Source organism: Suricata suricatta, chromosome 3, assembly GCF_006229205.1.
Source record: "Suricata suricatta isolate VVHF042 chromosome 3, meerkat_22Aug2017_6uvM2_HiC, whole genome shotgun sequence".
NCBI classification, from domain to species: domain Eukaryota; kingdom Metazoa; phylum Chordata; class Mammalia; order Carnivora; family Herpestidae; genus Suricata; species Suricata suricatta.
The window spans coordinates 378246-383392 of NC_043702.1; positions in this window are offsets into that span (position 1 = coordinate 378246).

A 5147-nucleotide genomic window follows, 5' to 3' on the forward strand; every position below is an offset into this window, starting at 1 on the left:
GTGTTCAGTTACTGAGGCTTGTTCCCCCAGCACGCATCTTATCAACTCCCACCAAAAGCATTTAGGGCTTTAATTATGAAGGAGACGAGCTGCTAAAGCCCATAACTGAAACAACTTGTAAAATTCCCTCGTGCTGCTTCCTCCTTCCCAAGCACACTCGCGCTGGGTGCTGGACGGTGCCTGCGTGCCCTCTCCCCTCGGGTCTCTGTCGTGGTATCTGGCATCAAGCACGGGGACAGGACTGCCCTTGCAAAAGCCTCAGGACTCTAAGGCTGTCCTCCCTCCGGTTTCGGGCCCCCCAGCGCACCAGCCCCTTCCAAGGTCTGAGGAGAGGCCCTATGTAAAGCATGCCTACAGTTGTAGCCTTTTGTAAAATTTACAGAACACGTTCTGATTGCAATCAACTTAGGCTGTTGCCGCTTTCCACTACAACCTTGTTCCCTTTCTGTTAGGCAGCTTGGGAGGGGCTGCTGGCATTTTGGGGATACAGCTCAGGGCACAAGGAGCTGATGACATTTTTAGCTTGGATTTGGTGGGATATGTGTACGTGTGCAATTACTTCTTGTACACTTACCACCAGCCATCTCAGCACAGGTATGGTGTCTGGGAACAGTGGCGTCACCCACTGTGCCTGCCCACCAGGGGCACATGAAGCAAAGGTGCAGGGCCGGGGCCTGCGGCAAGCTGTACCCATTCAGCAGTGCCCAGCACTGGCAGTGTGGGCTACGGGAAAGAAACAAGGTTTGAGGTAAGGGGAGCCAGATGCTCACCTGTGGGAAAATCATCGTCACACGTGTTAAACTCTAAGCAAATCTGCAGTTCTTGTTTGTCAGGAAAATGTTAATGAGGAGGTCTGTCTACCAACGTACCACAGATTGTTTTCTTACCTTTTGAATGGAATTGTACACAACAGAATCTGTCAGAGCTCCTGCTTTTCTGGGACACACACCTATAGCTGTTCTAGAAACAGCAAACACATACTGTCCGTAGATGTCACCGTGTGTCATGCATCCTATCGGTAAAAAGTTTTGATCACTTGTGCAAGAGGAATCATTGAGTTCTTTCTATTCTCTATCACAAGAAGAGGCAACTGAAAAACACATATGCTACTTTTGAATAAATACGCTATTTAGTGATGTTATTAGTCAGCTTTTTCGAATCTTTTTTCTGATTCTACATAAATATTCACTTTCCATTTAATTAGTTACAACAGTGTATTCTTCTTAGAAAGGCCTCCTCCCCCAAAGTGTATAAGCCTCAGGTCACATAAAACTTGGCATGTGCCCTTGCCCCAAATGAAATCTGAAATCTGATATATTTTATTTATTTTTCTAAATGTTTTTATTTTTGATACATAGAGAGACAGAGCATGAGAGGGGGAGGGGCAGAGAGAGGAGACACAGAACTGGAAGCAGGCTCCAGGCTCTGAGCTAGCTGTCAGCACAAAGCCTGATGTGGGGCTTGAACCCAGGAATGTGAGATCTGACCTGAGCTGAAGTCGGAGGCTTAACCGACTGAGCCACCCAGGCACCCCTGAAATCTGATTTATTGAACCATGTATTGAGTACCTACTCAGTATCAAGCTCAGTATCAAGAAAATCTAAGTCTGTAAGGACATGGGAGTTTAGTTATTTTTAAAAATTTTTTATTTTTAATGTTTGTTTTTGAGAGACAGAGATAGAGCGTGAGTGGAGGAGGGGCAGAGTGAGCGGGAGACACAGAATCCAAAGCAGCTCTAGGCTCTGAGGTGTCAGCAAAGAGCCTGATGTGGGGCTCGAACTCATGAACTGTGAGATCATGAACTGAGCCGAAGTTGGACACTCAACTGACTGAGCCACCTAGGTGCCCTTATAAGGGCTTGGCAGTTTATGAGAGAGCTCCTTCTTATTACAGTTGGAGAAGATGGTGGGCTAAATGGTGGTGGGCACCGCAGAGAAGGTAAAGTGAGGCTGGCAGACAGGAGTCTGGTGTCTGCAGGAGAGGGAGGAGCCCTCCACAGGAGGGCACCTGCATCAGGCCAAAAGAAGGTCCTGGCATACACTGCAATGGCCACAGCGTCCCAAGGGACGGCCACTGCTAGGCCTACATCGTCTCGTTTAATTCTCACAATCTCCATCATATAGATCGAGGAACTCAGGCTTAGAAAGGTAATTGACTTGCTGGCGGTCAGTTGCTCAGCTCCGCAAGTGGCCCCAACCCTACCCTGATTCCACACTGTACTGTCTCCTCTTGGTTTAAGTGACCCTGCAGGCCAACAACAGGCCCCAAAGATCTAAAAGACAACGCTGGGGGTGCCTGGGTGGCTCAGTTGGTTCAGCATCCGACTGCTGGTGTCGGCTCAGGTCATGATCTCATGATCCCTCTCCCCTGAATTCTCTCTCTCCCCCTCCCCTGCTCATGTGTGCACTCTCACAGAATAAATACCCTTAAAAAAATAAGTAAATAAACTGTGGTATGATTATACTCCAGTTGATTGTGCATCACTTCATTAGTTTACATTAAAAAAAATAAAAGACAACTCCGCAAGTGGCCAGTACCACCTCTCCACAACAGTATCTGGGAGCAGAGGTACGAGGTAGCACCCAGGAGAAGGGCGCTGCTCGCCTGACCCAGAGAGGTTTCCCGGGAGAAGTCAGGGCTGGGCCTTGCAGGGGTCAGGAGCCCAGCTGGATGAAGAAGAGTGTGGGTAGGTGTGCGGTCCTGAGGGCGCCTGCAAGGGGCTGGGCCCGGAGAGGCGCTGTGGGCCAAGTGGAGAGGCCTGGGTGCAATCTCGGGCCTCCTTCCGCCCTGCAGTGGGGAGAGGCATCACTGCATCCTCCATTATAGTACCTTTCAGTTTTTTAAAAAGGCCATAAACTAAAACGCCAGTTTGGTAGGAGAGAAACAATCCCATGATGCTGAAATAGAATTTCTTATAGCCCTAACATCCTCTTCATCCTTGTCCACATCTTCACATATTTTTGCAACTCTATGACTGCTATTTATCTATGGTTTTGTCTCTTTGGTGAAGGCATGTTTTTGAACCAATTCCCATAAATCAAAGGTTCATACTTTGTCTGGAAAGGACAGGAACAGGATTCCCAGGCATGCTCACTGGCTGTGGAGAACCCGACCATCCTGACATGCAGGATTTGTGTATCAGGGTTGGTTTTCAGAACTGGGATTGCAAAATGAAAATCTTCAGCACATACCCTAACTGCTCTCCAAGAAGATCAAATACAGAATCGCCAACAAAGCACCAGATCCCTAGAAACCAACAGTGGGCTTTACCAACTTACGTTCTGTGTAATCCTCACCTTTCTGACTCTCTGTTGCCAAGGTAAAATCTGGAGTAGACAAATACACTACAGTCCAGTGACGCTGTGGACACCCCGATTTCAGGGCACGACACAAGTGCCCTCAGACTGACACTCGACTTTACAGTGGGGTTTCCCTGACTGCCACCCCCACCGCTGTGTGTAGGAAGCTTGTGGCCCACGAATCAAAAGCGGAGTTCGTGAGCTGATACGAAAGCGGGTGAAGGGAAAACAGGAGCCACACTGAACAGATAAGCAGCAGCAGGAGAGCCGGGTTACTGTCTGACTACACAGGGAGGGCCGAGGTGACCAGAGGCCAGAGTGTGGACAGAAGGGATTACCCACGTGTCCATCTTTGCTTTGCCATTCAGTTCCCATCTTCCCCTCAAAGCCGTGTAACTGCTTAAACACTGCCTACTTCGAGGGGAGCCTGGGGGGCTCAGGTCATGATCTCACCGCTTGTGAGTTCGAGCCCCACATCAGGCTCTGTGCTGACAGCTCAGACTCTGGAGCCGGCTTCAGATTCTGCGTCTCCCTCCCTCTCTCTGTCCCTGCCCTGCTCTTTCTCAAAATAATAAATAAAACATTAAAAATTTTTTTAAAAAAACACTGCCCACTTCGCTCTATCTACTCAGATCATTCTCCCACCTGACAATTTGCATAGACAACCATATGGGGTAGCTAAGTTTTAACCCCATTTTATCTGCATGGAACAAAGACAAACTAGCATACCACACACACTTCCTCTTTGGGGAATGACTCCATGCGGAAGGACCCTGAAAACCCACCAAAGGATGGTCATGCACTAAACCGGCCGGCGAGCGTCCACAGTTGAGGACACCGCGGGGGGTCTAGCGCCAGCGGCCAAGGGCACACTCGTAGCGAGCACCCGCAGTGAAGCGCGGCGGGCGCGTGGCCCGGGTGCGATCCTGAACCGGTCGCTCCACTTCTCGGCTCCTAGACGGGGCTGTGCGGCCGGCGCGTCCCCCTCGCGGACTCGGAGGGAACCCGGGCGACGGCCGGCGCGCCTCACACCGGCTTCTCCCCCTGAGTGTGCAGGGACTCACACAAATCTCAACAAACAGCAGACACAGAAAGTTAAAATTACATTTGATCTACAGGAAAAGGCTACTCCACGCCTGCCTGCCCCCCATCCCTCTGGCAGAAAGAAAATCTGTGCTGTCTGCCGGGATGTCGTCTGCACACGACCAACACTCGAACCCGATGCCACCTGATGGCCACCAAACATTTCCACGGCGGTCCAGCCAAAACCACCTCGTGGAAAGAAAACAAACGAAGAGAGAAAAAACACCCTTTAAAGACTTAGCCCCGGGTTTAAATCTCTCCATGTCTCTTTATAGAACGCCAAACCAGCGTTCCTTCCTTCAGCACGCGGTTACACTTCTGTTTTCCCGGCCATTCCCGACTAGCACACGAAAGGCCACTGGAGGCCGCGGCCACCAGCACAAATGGAAAAAGTGCTTGCGCGAGGCGCTGGGCCATATGCCGGCCCCGATTTTCCTTCAGAGGCCGTCCCAAGGCCTCCGGAACACTTCGAGACCCGGGGGGACTAAACGCACGAACACCTACCACCTAGCTAAGCACCTTTAGATTACAATTTAAGTAAAGGCCACGAAGGGTGTGGTCACAGCCCGCATGAGCTTCCACCTGTGACTCTGCGTGGGCCTCCACGCGGGCTGCTCCCCGGGCCACTCCCAGGGCCCCCACGCGAGACTCTCCCCAGGGTCCCCGGGCCCCTCCGCGGCCCGCCCCCGGGCCTCCCGCCCCCAGGCCGCCAGCGGGCAGGCTCCGCACTCTCGGGCCCTCCTCGCGCGGGGCCCGCCGCCTTGG